Here is a 17,249-nt window from a genome sequence, read left to right on the forward strand (position 1 = left end):
GGGGAGAAAGAAGAGAGGCCAGTCACTCAACCTCCATTCTCCCCATCACAGCCGTACAACATAGGCGAGATGCAATCCTGTCCCGTTAGGGAGCTGGATAAGCTACACAACTTGTTGAGCAGCCACCACAGGACCCAAGGAAAAAGTGTCCAAGGACTTGTGTGCAACATCCCAGAGGTAGAAGGAGGTGAAGGTAGTCTGTTGGGACCACACACCCGCCTTCAGCTCCTGTGGTACCAACATATTCTTCCGGAATGCGAGGGATGGACCAAGCCATCGACTTTGTGAGCTCTCGGGTGAAAGGTACCGGTATCGTCGTCATCAGCTGCCAAGTACCTCCTTGATCGCTTCACGAAGTCAGGAGGAAGATGTGTCCTTAGACACTTCTTCCTTGGGAGAGACAGTACTGGCGAAAACGTTGACGACATCCAGGTTAGGAATGTCGAACCTTTCGGAAAGTACCACAGCTCCCAATAGGACAAAGTAACGAATGATCTGGATCATCGATACAAAGTCCAAGGAGGAGGGGGAACAAGAAGGACTCGAACCCAACAGTCGATGCCAATGGATTTGGAGTCCACCTACGACATCCGAGAAGGATGATCCCCACCCTGTTCTTCCATCTTCTACGCCAAGGCCAGGGTAAGATGAGAGATGGACCTAAGAGGGCATATCTCTATCCGACGACTCGTAGGGGCGAGTGCAGAGCACGGACAGGAACCCTAAACGAGCCGCATGCCACCCAGGAAACATTCCTGGGACAGCATGACTGAAGAAGCTTCTCGTCCGTAGCTAACTCTCGACTAAGGAGACGAAGGCTACTTCAGATAAAAGACTAGGTCGCAAGGGCCTACATTCTTCAAAACTGAAAGGGAGAGAAGCAGCCCTCAGCGGAGAAGACGAGGAAGTCCAGACTTGACAAGCGACTCTGACCCGGGAAGAAGTTCCGACAACGACACCACCAGCGAAGACGGATCCAGTCCCTGGGACAGTGTTGCAGAGGACTTCAAGGGATATCCAGCTATATCTGTTGCCACTCAGCGAGAAAGCCTGTGCTTGCAAGGAAAGCTGGAAAGTCTCCCAGTCCTGAACCCACAGGGATGTACTGCCTCAAGAACCGCTTCTTGTGTAGCTGCACAGGAGGATGGGTCAAGCGGAATTCTTCTCGATGCCTCAGCAATCAGGTCGGAAGAAGGGGAAGTCTTTAAGTATTTGTCTGTAACTCGGGGTGAGCAATGTTTGTGAACCCTAGCGAAACGGACAAATACGGAGGGAAAAACGTTGATATCGAGTTTTCACCAAAAGACAGCATGCCTCAACAGAGCGGCCCCTGGTCTGGTATGAGGGAGCGAGAAAACACTACTGACTTGTGTGCAGGGAGGCAACAGAAGGACGGTAGGGATTTCTCAGTCCAGCAGTCTCTGTATGAGTCTTCGTGAAAAAAGAGTGAGCAGCATGTTCTGTCCCGATCACTCAAACCACAGGCCAGGCTTGCCTACCAATACATCCCCACCAGGGATGCATCTGGTTAATTGAGCTGTCGAGTGTGCAATAGAACAACACTTGAGTACCTTCAAATGTCGAGATAAAACAGGGGAAAAAACGATTGCCTCCTGTTTGTCGACAAAAAGTCACTACTGTGGTTTTATTGTTCAATGAAACCAGTGAGTGCCATAAAACCCATCCTGGATTCTCGGACGGCCAAAAGGCTGCCCTGAGCCCAGGACGGTGACGGAAGGTACTAATCATCTCGGTCGCACAAATTCAAGACAAGGTCTTTACCAGTGTGCACCTATTCCTCAACCTGTGAATCTGTGAGTAGACACAAGATTTGAGGGAAATATGAAGGCATATTCGAAGGTTCCTATAATCAAGCATTAGCCTAACTCTTTCCTCATACCTCGAAGAGGAAAGAACAGGCAAAAAGGAAGCAGACTTCCATTTTCCACCATGGGGAAGCTTCTGCAAGATGACAGGGAACCGAGACAATTAGCTCTAGCCGGCTGGCATTTCCCAAATCGGGAGCACGGGAGAGGTGGTGGGATGAAGATCGATGGAAAGAATTGCCGAGACCTAAGGGAAATAGATACTTCTCCTGAAGGAATCCATTCCCAGGTCTCGGCAATGTTGCTGCCAGCTCCAGAGACTCGATAAGCATCATTTTGTCCAGGCATCAGCAGTTGCAATCTTCTTCTGAAGCCTAGGACTTCTTAGCTAAGGAGTTGAGGTGGGCTGGCTTGAACCCAAGGTCGAGTTGAAATGATAAGACCCAAAATTCTTGGCCATTGTCCAAAGGACAAGGCAGTGCCCTGGTGGGAACCTTGATTACCAGGGTATCTGGCAAATCTCTGAAAGAGAAAGGCAGAACCAAGTAAAGGTTCGTTCCCAAGGGTCGAGCCAACTCGGGACTTACGAAACTGGAGATCCGAATTGGGACAAAGTCCTTCTTCTTAGCACCAGAATTCCCCAAAAAACTGTGGTCAGCAAGACCCTCCGAGGCAAGAAGAATTCATATTCTGCCGAGGCAGGGGTGGAAGTTTGGTGTTTCCACCTGAATTAACTCCATCGAAGAAAAGAATCCATCAGGTCGAGAACGTTTCTCGGAAGACAGGACCGCAGCGGTCCCTGACATTCTCGGCCCCTCAGAAACTGCAAGGGTTGCAAGTGATGAAGGTTATTCATTGGGGGAGCCGCGGTCCTGTCCCAGGGATCCTCGCGCCGACGAATCAGCGCGAAGTTCCCCGAGAACACGGGGGCGATCGTACTTGAAGAGGAAGACCCTCGCTGTTCCGATGCGTGAAACCCCTGTACTTCTCCCCTTGGAGGGAGACCTTGACAGATCCCATGAAACCCTTCTCAGCTACCTGGTTATAATACGAGAGAATCGGGGGACCGATACCCAAAGCACGCCAGGCAGCCGAACTCCGAAAGAAAATTTCGTCGGAGCTCTCTCTGTCCGTCTCGCTCCTCTCGGAACAACCGAAAGGAGAAGAGAACAGGTGAGGAGAAAAGAGTAGCCCTACCTGTCCTGCCAGAATGATAAGCAGGAGAGGCGGACCGTGAGCAATAATCAACCGAAGGAGATTACTGCCACACGGGGAAAGAAGAGCACCTATGCCGTGGCAAAGTGCTTTCCTGGGAAGAGCAAAAAGTTCACTCGAGCATAGACGAGAACCCGAATCGGAAAAAACCGAGTAGGGCCGAGCCGAGCCGAGCCGATCACGAGAACGCGATCCAGCTGGTCGGTATGCGGCAGACTGGGAGGCAGGCGAGATGGGGCGAGCCGAAACGAGCCAAGCCAGTCTGGCAAGCCGAGTCAAGTCAAGCCGAGCCAGTCTGGCAAGCCATGTCGAGTCGAGCCGAGCCAGTCTGGCAAGCCAAGTCGAGCCGAGCCAGAGCCAGACTCATAACTGGGCAGGCCAGACTCGTCTGCTGTGAACAATTGCTAGTTTCCCGAACTCTAAACTCCTTCAAGGCCGAGACCGAGGCCAAGGCCCCTCGAGAAGAAGGTTCATAGGGGAATTCTGTGTCTGCTATCTTGCATGCTCGAACCCTAAAGTTCGAGACACAAGAACGAAGCCCCCCGAGCAACTGAAGCAGCTGGCGGGCAGAATCGAGACACCTGGCGTCGCGGTACACCGACACCTGGGTGTCCCGGCGACCAGACACCTGGGTGTCCCGTCAACCAGACACCTGGGTGTCCCGGCAACCAGACACCTGGGTGTCTACCAGACACCTGGGTGTCAGACATCTGGGTGTCCCGGCAACCAGACACCTGGGTGTCTCGGCAACCAGACACCTGGGTGTCTCGGCAACCAGACACCTGGGTGTCTACCTGGGCGTCCCGGCAACCAGACACCTGGGTGTCTCGGCAACCAGGCACCTGGGTGTCTCTGCACTTTCTCTCGTCCTATGCCTCTCGTAAGGAGAGCGCTCGTGATTCATAGAATTCGAGCTACCCACGAGACTTCCGAAAATCGGGAGCGGCTGCTTTGTTACCTAATAGATTAAAAGAGCCAAGCACAGAACCAGTCTTAGATGCAGACTTCCAAGACTGGCAACGAGGGAATGGCCTCGAGAGGCCGTGCTCTCGCGGCCCCCGAAACGCAAGATCCCACAGGAAAATGCGAATCGGCCAACTTGTCTTCCGGAAGAGAGTCAGTCCCTTGGAAGTCCCGCAGGACTCCCAAAGTGAATCTCTTCCTTGCTTCTTCTGGTGTTCGAACCGAGAGGATCGAGACACCAGGCTGGGAACCCGACCGAGCACTGGCAAACACTCGGGGAGCGCTTGCGGTGCTGGCAGGAAGAGGAACCGAGACACCTGGGTGCCTCGGCCCTTTCTCTCGCACTGCTCCCGAACTGGGCCCAGGAAAATCTCTCCAGACCAGATCGGAATACTCGATATTCCATAGAATCTCGAGCACTCGAAGCGGCTCGCGAACGAGCGCCCGAAGCAGCCCCCATCTTAGAGGCGGAACCTCTAAGACTCGGGAACGGGAACGCAAACTGAGGTCTGCGCGCCCGCGGCTTCCGAAACACAAAACCCACGGCTATGCGAATCGGTTCCCTAACCCAAAGGTCGGGAAGAGCCAACGAGAGACCCACTGCCTCCTCGGAAGGAGGCAGTCCCTAAATGTCCAAGGGCATCAAGGGGAAGAAGCAGCATCCTTCCTTCGGCCGATGGAGGTCTGTCCGATTCTCGGGACCTCCAGGACCTCGGGAGAGGAAGGGAAGACGCAGCAGAAGACGAAATCGAAGATAAGATGAAGAAGACGGCGGCTACTTCCACAGGACAGCTTCCTTCATCTCCACTCCCACATCTTCTACAGGATGGTCGACACGAAACATCGTAACCTCCAGGGTAGTCCAGCAGGAACACAACGGACGCAGCCAGGACACCACCACCAGCAGAAGCATGATCAGGACAGCCGATGCAGGAGCTACGGCAGCAGTTCGGAGGGCAGGAGCTACTGCAACGGCCAGGAACATCACCTCAACAGGACCACTTCCTAAATCTTCACGCCGACATCTTCTACAGGATGGCGGACATCGAAACCTCTGGGGCAGCTGGCAGGAACGCACGGAAGCGGACCCGGGCACGACCGCCAGAAGCAGCAGGAATGATCAGGACAGCCGATGCAGGAGCTACGGCAAAGGTTCGGAGAGCAGGAGCTATGCAACGGCCAGGAACGTCACTTCCACAAGGCGACTTCCTTCCCTTCACGCCCACGTCTTCTACAGGATGGCAGCAGGCAGGAACACAACGGAAGTGGCCCCGGGCACGACCACTAGGAGAAGAAGCGGGCACGATCAGGACATTCGATGCAGGAGCTACGTTAGCTGTTCGGAAGGCAGGAGCTAATGCAACAGACAGAGTGTCATTGAAAGTCACCAGCATCAACAGGAATGATCAGGGCGGCTGCGGCAGGAGACCAGGAGAGCAGCCCCGAGACTGTCGTAGAGTTGACACGAGCAAAACACAGGGAACAGCAGGAGCAGATAGACCACAGATACGCAGGAAGCATTGCAACAGCATACATGAAAACCAGCAATGACAGCGATCGAACTACATCAGCGGGAACAGAGTCAGAGCGATCCCGACGTGGTAATATGTCATCTAATCAGGTATTGTGGTCGATCCCGAAGCAACACTGAATGAAAGTCGGGACTGCTTCATGCAAGATATTCTTGATATATGATATCCAGCCAACTACTGCTGTCTCTGCAATGCTCACTGTCAACCTGAAAGAAAAAACAAATATGATTAGTAGAGGGAGGCTCCTCCCGCTACAAGGGGAACAGCCCTACGCAGCGTTAGGAGTTACTCTAGACGAGGTTGCTCGCTCCCTCCCCCCTCCCCCGTGTCTTCACCCGACGAGCGAGCGAAGAGGGCGAAGGAGAGAGAAGGAAGAACCTACGGGAAGAGAAAAAAGGACAGAGGGGAGGCCACCAAGGGCGCCGTGGAAGCGGAACTTATCGACGACGCCCGTAACCTCCCACTCAGCCCGCAAATCTCTAAGCGCAGGCGGAGAGAAACACTCAGCAAAAGAAGGAAGAAATTAGTGATGCCCCTTACACACGGAGGCGGAAGCCCAAGAAGGGACTAATCTTAAGTCCCGATGGATGTAGGGGAAGTGAAGAAAAAGCGTCCCAAACTAATCCCGAAAGTACAGGGGCGCCTCCAGTATTACGTAAAGGGCCGCTGGAGAGAAGCATTACCACTTGGCTACGCTACTCCAGCTATGCCCTTGGCCGTCAAACCCCAGACACAGGTAGGGAACGACGGCTTACACAAGGTTATCACAAATCGTGGGTTTGTATTACCAAATATCAAACACACGCAATATATAAACAAAAATACAGAAAGATCCCACCGTAAGAGCTTAACGACAGTCAGCAGAGAGAACGAAAAATACGCCAGCAACAGCTGACGGCCGAAAGCAAACTGGAATGTTTACATCCGGGCAGGCGGGTATCCCCGCCTACCTGGAGGTAGTTACTGCCTAACCACCTTGTTCAAGAGTTTAACGGCCGTTTCCAGCCTACGCCTGAAAGTATCTCCTAATGTAAAGGACCGAGGGTTTGTATATTGTGTCGGAACAACTTAATTCGCTGTTCCAATTTCTGACAAACAAACACCGCTGGGGGACTGTGGAAGAGCCTCCCTTCAGAGAATGTCTGTCGTGCAATAATCGTTACTACACTTCAAGCTTAGATGCATCGCTTTACTACCCTTCTGTTACTTCTTTCGAATGAACACCAAATTCTTTGGAAGCTTCAATTTTAAGTCAGTGGCCCCTTTGGTGGGCTTCTTGTTCCATATGAATAGGGTTCTTCATCTTCTGAATAATAATAATAGTAATAATAATAATAGTAAATAATAATAATAATAATAATAATAATAATAATAATAATAATAATAATAAACTAAAATCGTAAAAACATGCTCAATTAAATGGTTTCTGTAATATCATTGAATGCCTCTATCTGTACTACATATTTCAAAAGAATTCACTCGCAACAATAGACACGCCACAGGTCTGATTTCCCTGTGAAGGGATTGTGTTTAGCAACCTTATCAAAGGCCGTGTCTGTCTGAATTTAGCGTCCTGACAGAGAATATAAATTTTTTTGTTATCCATCAATGATACTTACTCCGGTTCTTCATATCAATACAACGGCAACTTAAGAAGACTTTAGGTAGTACGTTGTCAATCACTGAAGGGAAGCAGGCTATTTGCTATAGCCCAAACTCATTTCCATTATATCAAATAAGAACACGTGTCATTAAAACCTTCTCATTTGACATAATGGAAAAAAAAAACCTGGAATTGTATCGAATTGGCTTTATCATTGATGGATTGAATCGACCATAACGTATTTCTTGAAGTAAGACCTCGTCTGTAAACAAAAAAATTAACCTACATTAATTACCCGGTTGCAAAATGTTCTTCTTCGATACAAATAATTATGAATAAATAAGTTTTCAGTTACGAAGACATCACATTTCTCAATATTTTCCAAGGAGACAAATCTTAACGCATACATGGAGAGTTTGTACCAAGCAGACAAACACTTTTAACCCTTTGTACTTGCAGGTTAATTCCAAAAACAATGTCAGCGCCTGCATTTCTTTAATGAATAAAGCAATTATATATATATATATATATATATATATATATATATATATATATATATATATATATATATATATATATATATATATATATATAAAGATTATTATATCATAAACATATATACCATATATACTGTATATAATTTTTCCGATTTCAGGGGCAAGTGGCGCCCTCCTTGCCCCCACAGCCATGTCTTTAGGTCAGTTACCATTAGGCGAGGAAAATCACCAACTGCCGTTGGTTACATCGACGGCAAAAACCAAGTTCTTATTCAGCAACAAAAATTTGAATGAATGATTCCAAATAATACCTTCCATTACCCTGGTCTCTTTAGCACCATGTATATATGGTATATAGTTTCAGAAACATTACTACCAAAAACAACTCAAGATAAAATTACGGAATCGCGATCATTGACACTTTTTGAGCCAGTTATAAAATTAGAACCTATTTAATTTCGCAAAGTAATATGGTTCTTCCGATCAAATGTCTTCAAATGAACACAATAATATTCTCAAGTTTGAATTTCAAGTCAATGGCCCCTTTGGTGGGCTTGTTGCATCTGAAAGGGGTCTTCTAAATAATGATGATGATGATGATAGTCTAATTCCATCGGCACAAACACTTTATTCTTTAACCGTTCTCAGGTAGCAAGCCACCCTGCAGGCCTACAGTACATCGATGCTTAACATAAATTTTGAATATATATATATATATATATATATATATATATATATATATATATATATATATATATAAATATATATAAATATATATATATATATATATACATATATATACTGTATATATACATATACTGCCAACAAACGTCGGCATTCCTTTCAAACTACCCTCTGTTGTCATAACCTCTTTTTTCTTGATCAGTGTCTCTGTATAATAATAATAATGATAAAGTCACTATTGTTATTTGCCTAATCTACAACAAATACAATACATAAATAAAGGATTTCTTTATTCGTCACGATTACCTTGTAACGATCACAGTGCTTGACAAATTCAGTAGTACTGAACATCTCGCCTCAAGGAAACCTATGCTGGATGTATAAGCTGAGCCACAGACGAAATAGATAGCAAAAGATTCTTGACAGTACTATCCCCTTCATCCCCAAGTCCACAGCTCTGTGTCTACTATTCTCTTCTTCAAGACAAATGAGAAAAGTCCAACAGTACAATTCAATCACATCATTATTATGGATGGTAGCGTCTTTGTGGTTCTATACACAATGCCCTCCAAAATCCATTATCCTTCAACAAGGCAAAAGTCATTCCAATCTTCATTCAAATGTGGCCCCTTGAAAACTTGTATAATTTGAAGGTGGATTATGACTTGGATGAACAATAATTTTTATCTTCAAGTAACCTGTAATGAAAAAAAAAAAAAGGTATAAATTTCAGGTTGTAATACAACCATAGTCATTCTAATTCCTCACGACAATAAAAACTTAAATTGCAATGAAGAACAGCCCCTTCGCAATATCTTAAAGCCTCACACACTTCTCAACTTTAACTGGTACTTTACAGAAAAAATAGGTACATTATGTAGTTTGCATGAATAGTGGTCCCTTATCAGATAGGGAATTTCTACATACCCACCAAAAGGAGTCTAAACTCTCTCACCACAATAGAAAATATGTATTACTTCAATTTACGCACAGAAATTAGGTTATGTAAACACAAGGTAACATTCACTTGCATAAAATGAAAAACTACCATGTTCTTTTCATGCTAGCACCAGATAAGGTGAGACAAACCAAAATCCTGAATGATTTGTCAGCAATTACAAAGAAACGGTTACTGATGAGCAAAACCTCTCTCTGCCTCTGGGGTCACCAATTCCCTATGTCAAGCATTTACTCTTGAACCCTGGCTACACATCAGACATGTACCAATCAGTGAGGATGTGACAAGAGTGCACTCTCATAATATCTAGGTATTGTTTGAATTCTAACAAGACACAGTAACACACCTTGCAAGTACTGTGCAGCACCTCAGTAGACCATGACAGGAACTTCAATTTAGTGTTGTGGAAGGTTACAGCAACCTCCAAGGTTTGAGAACATGTTTACACAGTGACCAACCTATATGGGGACACTCAACTCAACAGCTAAGCTAAAAAAATCCATCACAAATAAAAGCACATACATTATACCTCCCCACACAAAATGCGCCAAATAAATGATATTAGGGGATGCTGACCACTACTAACAACACACAACACAAAATATAATGAAATACAAAACTGAATAACAATTCTATAATGTAAACAGTACTATGTAGTTTATTCGATAAATTTTTAGAAAGAGGAACCACCCAAAATGACATGAAAATATGTTTTTCTAGGTGATTTTGATGTGTTTTGCACGAATATCACCTTCATTTTCCTCGGAAATTAATGGTTTTAGACTTGACTCGGAGCACCTACAGTTTCCCAGGCCCACTCAACCGCCGACCGAAATCGGCGGAAGAACACCAAAACCAATATGGCGGCGATACCAAAACAACAACAAACAAAGTAGTTCCGAAAGTTTAAGCGAAACGGTAAAGGGGGACCCCATTGGGAAACCGGGGTTTTTGGGTGGGGGGAGTCAAATACGAGTGGCGATGACCACCGAAAACCTTATATATCAACGGTAATGGGGGACCATGTTGGGAACCAGGGTTTTTGGGTGGGGGGAAGCAGATACGGTGTGTGTGGGAGCAAAATAACACACAATTTAGCAGTAGGTTGACCCCTTACTCTGCAATCGAGATGCGGGCAAGGCTAGGCTACTACCAGCATTACTGATATATTAGTTGTTAACGGTGAATATGTTTATGTGTGCTGTCAGTAAGGCCTCGCGGAACGGCGCTTCGCGCCTTATCCACATATTTAAAGATTCTTGGCAAGCACGACATGTTCTGGCAAGAGGTAATGTTGCGCTGCGCGCTAGCCACAGTACATACAAAAAAAGACGACTAGCCTAGGCAAAAATGTGATGATTTCGGAATCTTGCGAGTGATATCGTCTTATAAATTCAAAATAGTCTATATCACAACCACGACAAACCTTATATTTACCTTAAAAAGCAGGCCCTGGTTGGTCGATATCGCTGTCCAAAGATGAATTATCGGTTTCGGCCCGTGGTCGTTGTCGGTCACTATGAGGTACATATAATTTCCCAGCTTCAATAAAAAAGTTGTGATGCAACTGACCCTGTTCTTTATCGAAATTGTCTACAAACAAATATCTCGCTAAATATTGTTCGAGATATTGTTTTGGTTACCTGGGCGTCTCGACCACTCTTTTATATCACGCCAAAGGCGTTCAATGTGTTGCGTGTGCACACTACTATCGTCTCTGTCGACAAATTGTTCGCTGTGATTGATCACTTTGTGCGTGTATCCTTCTTCAGCAAGTGTGCGATACGCTGCCCACCCATCACTAATCACAACAGAATTAGGTAAAATAAATTGTTTAATAAGTGGAATAAGCGTCTCTGCACTTCTCTCTTGGCCTTCTTTGTTAAGGGGAATAACGAATTTTTTCTTAGAGATTCGCTCTATTCCCCCAAACAACCACACTTGGGTAACCTGTTGACCACGATTGTATTTGCGATGTACGAAGAGCGTTTCGTCGATCTCCACAATGACGTCACGACCACCAATTTGTGGTTGGTTGGAAAACCATTGTTCTGTGACTTCGGAACAAAACGATCGCCAATCTACGCTTGTTCTGCTTGACCACTTTAGGCACCGTATAATAGTCATATGACGAAAAGATTTTCTTAACCAGTGGTTTACAAACAAAGCAACTGCCCAGGGTTTCACATGAACACTGTCTAAAAATGTCCCCTTAAAAAGGCTAACCGAATACAAACACTTTCTGCTTCCCTTCTGCTTATTAAGCTTCCTTCGACGGCCACACGAAAATTTATGCCTTGTTTCACTATATGTACAAGTTATATCACAGTGAGGACAAGTTGCTGCTGTAGGTAAAACACCAAGTGCCTGCAAAAATGCGATGATTTCGGAACCTTGCGAGTGATATCGTCTTATAAATTCAAAATAGTCTATATCACAACCACGACAAGTTATCTGAACGACGGCCATGCATAGTACTGATGAGTTAGCCTAGAGTAATGCCTGAAGCGCCACGGTGGCAGGAATATTTGAATATAATTGGCTTTCGTTTGTTTAAAATGAGCCAATTATTTCAAAGTATCAAGTCACGTGGTGCGTGAATAAGTCACGTGAGGCAATCAAACGAAGTGTATGGGTGGAACAAAAAGAGGGGGCGGAGCTATGTAGTCATTTTTTGGAGGGAGTCAAAGGGTGAACATCTCTCTTTAATAGCCACTCGCCTTAGTAAAAAAACAGAGTCCTCATTTTTTGTAAATGTAACAAAAATCGATTACTTATGTTCTATTCATCTCCGGGCATAACTAATAGTATATTCCTAATCAGAAAAGTGCGATTTATGCGATTCTGAAGTATTTATAGGTCCCTAAGCTGGTTCCTCTTTCTAAAATAATACCGTTTATTCTCAAGGCCAACAACCTTCTCCTCTGTACAGACTAAAAGTAACAAAGGTTTGAAAACACCTGACATGGCAAGCCCAAGATTTTGAATACGATTATTGCACTCTCTTCTATTGACCTGTCACTTCTGGAACTCAGAATAAGACAGAATAAATAGCCTGCATCACCTAAGACACTTTAGATATAACTAGAGATGCTCCTCCAACTCTGCAAGGGTTAGGACCACCTGCCTTCTGGGATTCGGAAATTCACCAATAATTTCAGGCCCCTCTTTCGAAAGGCTGGGGCATTCAACCAGCATATATATATAAGCTAGCTTAGGCTAATGGACTTCTACCAACTGGTGGTTTAGAAGCAGGAGAACTGAACTCTAATAAACTTGGGTTACGTAACAACAGTTCACATTAACTGGTATAGAAAGTCACATGGCCAAATCCCTGGGTCACAAATCCCTGAGCACCACCATCAAGCATAAACACAGTTTAGTATCTCACGTCCTGGGTCCTGGGTCCTGGGTCCTGGGTAGGGTCTTTGCAATGGCTCCTTAGCCCTCACTTGAAATATTTGAACAAACACCAAATTGCATTGTGCCATTTTGTTATCTACAGTATTCTGAATACAGGTGCAGCTTATTTTGCTTAACTGAATCACATTTAGCCTTAAACACTGTTTCATCCTAAGTAAAAAAAAAACACATTAACACAAAATTTTAAAAGTATTTTAAAAATTTATGAAATAATGATTCATCAGCAGTTGCTGCAAAAAAAAAAAATACTCCTTAAAAACACATGGGGCTGATTCTTGAGGAAAAAAAAAATCACTAACCTAACCTAGCCTAAAGTACATCAGGAATGGGTTACCTAGCAATTAAAAATAACCAGTTATTTAAACACTCGTCAAGGGAAGCCTCCTAAAAAAAAAAAAAAAAAAAAAAAAAAAAGGGTAAACTTTTACAACAGTTCCAACTCCATTTTTCTAAAGTAATTATGTATTTCCATGTGTGTTTTAATGTGTTCTGAATGGTTATGATAGTAATGCATCTTGGAAATGAGTTCTTTTTCAGTTACTAGCCTGTACACCCCTACTACATCCAACAAGGTTGGGGACCCTTTGGGAATGGGAGGCTTTCGGGTGGGGTAAATCACCATCGACACAGAACAGCATTTGAATTAATGAATAAAATGAGGTCAATCATAGCAAGCCATAGTCAGGCTAACATCCCTTAACCGCAAGGGACGCGTAAATGTAAATTTCTCGCGTGGTTACGGCCCCTAGCAAACGCCAACTGATTTCTGTGGCGTTTACGGCATTTACAGTCACATTTCGCTTACTAAAACAACTTCCCACTCGTAATAATTCCCTTCAATATTAAGAGGAGACTGTTGCTGATGATATATTCAACCCAGGGCGTCTGTGTGTCCTTAACAACGTCAATAACTCGTGAACAAATAGCAAAATCTTCACATGTTGACGGTAGGGCGGACGGGAAGCGAATGGCCTCTGCAAAGTCGAAGACCTCTAGGCTCTCCCACACGAATGTATAAACGACGCAATAGAAAACATACGAGCATCGATACTTAGGGTCAATAAGGGATACAATTCTACTATACGTAGAGCAAGAAGTCGTCGAGTCACAGACTCTTATGTAGTTTAAATAGGATTCAGTACTAGTCACCAGGCATCCATTGCAATACTTATACGTAGCAACACGACACTACTGTAGATTTTATGTCGCTGTCTCGTCATCTTTTAAATTTAGAAATAAATAAAAGTGCACAGGAGTATGAATGTAGTATACTTCTAAATGGAGGAAGCTTTCGCCAACTGGATCAGTTGGACTCTTCAGCCAAAATCAACACAGAAATTATGATAATACATTCAGGACAAAGATTTGTCCTAAATGTATTATTATGATTAATGTTTGGGTAAATGTTGACAAGGTTCTAGATTTGGTTCAAAAACAAGAGCGACCCTTTCCCAAGACAGCTGGCTATGTACTTTTAATGAAATATATAAGTATTTCAATGTCTGGCTTTGTTATAAGGTGTTGATATACCACATTAACATAATTAGGATTATGTTGGCAAAGGTCCAAATTCCGTGGAAAACAGCCCCTCCCCCGGGCAAACAGACCAGGCTATAGGCAACACTTAATGCAATGAGAAGTATTCCAATACCACATATGCTGCAATAGGTTGCGGAAACGGAAAAAGAATACGATACTGATACTACACCACGGCGTAATTTTATGGTTAACTTCGTTGGAAGAGGTCCAAATTTGCTGGAAAATAACCCCTCCCCTACCCCAACCTTTCCAACAGAACCCCACCCCATTCCCATCCCAACCAGAGAGAAGTCCCAACAGACCAGGCTGGCTACGAGACGGCATTATCTCTTGGGGACCTACGTACGAGAAATCACAGAGTATTCAATTTCAATGGAAGGACAAGTATTGCAACACGACCTAATACGTTGCAATAATTTACGTAAAGGAAAAAAAGGGCTGAATATACAGTTGACAAAATTATGTAAAATGCAAAAAAGGTCGTACCTATCCTGTAACAATATCCTGATAATGATAACTCGTCCTTTATGACAACAGTCACAACAGGTCTCACAGTGTGCTCTTATAGGCCTACTGTGTGTGCATAACTATAAACACTGTTGGTGCTATATAGTAGTAACTAGGATTTTAGCAGGATGGCTACGCCATTTCTGCTGGAAGCTGACAGATTTTCATGACCATTTTTCAAACCAGAGCATAACTCACTTATGCCTACTCCATCAGTGCCAAGCCTGAAGGAAAAGTCCTAGTTAGGCCTATGTGTTCGTTCTCCCGCTTCACAAAATCACTTTAGAAGTCTCTTTGTCTTTACATAAACGATCGAAAAGGCACCACCGAAAGTTTAAGGTTAATTGCAAAGGAAATGATACCCAAAGATGACTATATCATCAAATGCCCACCACAAATACGAAAGGCTATCTATGATAGAGGTGACAAACTGTGGTGAAAATCACAAATCAAACGAATGTGCTATATAGCAGCATCTTCAAATGTAAAGACTGTATAAAGGAAGGTCATATTGACACTAAACATAAAGCATATGATGGCAATAAGTGCGCAGTATATAAAGAATGTGTGTCAAAGGTGAAAAATAATACGGACCATGGCTTTGACTAATAATCTTCTATGTAATTTAATAAACATGCAGCCCGTGGGAAATAAAACTAACACTATTAGAAATCTTATAAATGATCACAATCGAGATATATGCACGCTAATGGAGACTTGGCTAAGCAATAATGTAAGTGATTATTCTAAAATAAACGAAATGACGCCAGGGTCTCACGACTTTTACCATGCACCGAGAAAAAAAAGGTGATGGAGTGTGAATCTTTGTCAAAAAGTGTACAAATTATCTGTACTGAACCAAAATGTGTTCAGTACATTTGAATACATCATCACCAAAATTACACACACAAACAAACACATACAAACCATAACAGCTTATAACCCACCAAGCCCAAAAGATCATTGCTAGATGAATTCAGTGACTTCCTCGACTTGCTGCTAGCTGATAACAAAAATACACTGATTTGTGGTGACTTCCACCTACATCTGGATGACAACGATGACAATATGTCAAAGAATTTATAGAGTTACTTGAAAGCCACGACCTCGTCCACGTTGTGGAAAAACCGACATCGTTATTGAACCATACCACTGACCTGTAAAGTCACCACATCGGAGCCAGGATAGTGTTTCGGCGGCGCCATTAATTAAGTCTCCGCTGAGCTTGTTTTCTTTGGTGACTTCCCATTTTCTTCAAGCTCAATTAGTCACGCCTAAAACGTGCCAGGTCACGCATTTTTAATCATTTTTACTTTATGGTATTTATACGAATGTCACACATTGTATATCACATGTTTCTTCATTCACAGGCATCAAGACTGTATCCATACTGTAGCTCTGTATGTTTTGTATTGTAATTTGTACTCGTTCACTGCATATTATTGTTTATTGTTTCGACCTCAGGTCACAGTCAATTCCATTGTCTCTCGCGGCCCGGCGTCAGTCGGCCGCAATATAAGCTGCCTGGATCTGTAATAAAGTAGCAGTAACTTTTACCTGCTCGTTTCTTTGACACCTTACAGTGGTGACCCCCGGAGTATCCCGGAGCCATTAGCGGACTCACACGGCGACTCAGTCTTGGCTCCAGGATTTCTCCAAAACGCTCTTAGCGGCCTAAACACGCGCGCTGTAACCAGCGTTTGAGCGTGCTGACTCGTCGGCGTACCCCACCAGCGTCACTAGCGGAACCACACGGCGCACGAAAGTGCGTACTGACGCGAAGTACCCCACCCAGTAAGGGGTCAAAGGAGCGAGCATGGACGCGGATATCCCCTCCTTCATGCAGTTAAACGCGGACCCCGCGGACTCGGAGGTTTACCTACCTCCCATCACAGCCGCGCCCGCCCCCGCATCGAGGCCCTCCCGCAACTCCACACCAGCGCCCCGAACACACGACGGCCGGGCAACACAATCGCGGGCCGCCCTCACCGTAAAGCTGCCGCCGTTTACGCAAGGGGAACCCATCGACGTGGCTGCGCAGGGTGGGAGAGCCACTTCAGAATCGCGGACCTCACGGACGAAATCCTACAGGCCGACACAGTGCTCAACGCCCTTCCGGAGGACGTGTACAGAAAACTCATCTCGCGAGGAGTACCGAAACACACACCCTCACATACAGCACCACAAAAAGTTCCTCCTCGAAGCTTGCTCCTGCCCATCGCCGAGCGGGCCGCCCGTGCTATCGACCTTGCCATAAATCCACGCCACGACCTCAATTCAAGAGACGGCAGGGCATGGTCGTAGATCTCCTGTCAATACCAGACTTGGGTGGCACAAAGAAGCGGCAGGAGATAAGCTTCACACGGAAATCTACCTTCGCCAACTCCTCCCGGAGGTACGCAACCAGATCGCTCACCCCTACACCATGCCTGTCGAGGACCTCATAGAGACGGCGCAACACCTCACAGACTCCGTCAAGGCTTCACAGCGGCTAAAACCGGC

General features: G+C 45.0%; 2 long non-coding RNA genes across 2 annotated transcripts in view; one reads left to right on the forward strand and one right to left on the reverse strand.

Annotated features, from left to right (window-relative positions):
* Nucleotides 1-17,249, reverse strand: part of LOC136838108 (uncharacterized) — a 215,819-nt gene that overhangs the window by 92,081 nt on the left and 106,489 nt on the right. The window lies entirely within an intron of this gene.
* LOC136838111 (uncharacterized) overlaps nt 1-17,249 on the forward strand; it is a 271,933-nt gene that overhangs the window by 29,678 nt on the left and 225,006 nt on the right. The window lies entirely within an intron of this gene.

Source organism: Macrobrachium rosenbergii, unplaced genomic scaffold (assembly GCF_040412425.1).
Source record: "Macrobrachium rosenbergii isolate ZJJX-2024 unplaced genomic scaffold, ASM4041242v1 171, whole genome shotgun sequence".
NCBI classification, from domain to species: domain Eukaryota; kingdom Metazoa; phylum Arthropoda; class Malacostraca; order Decapoda; family Palaemonidae; genus Macrobrachium; species Macrobrachium rosenbergii.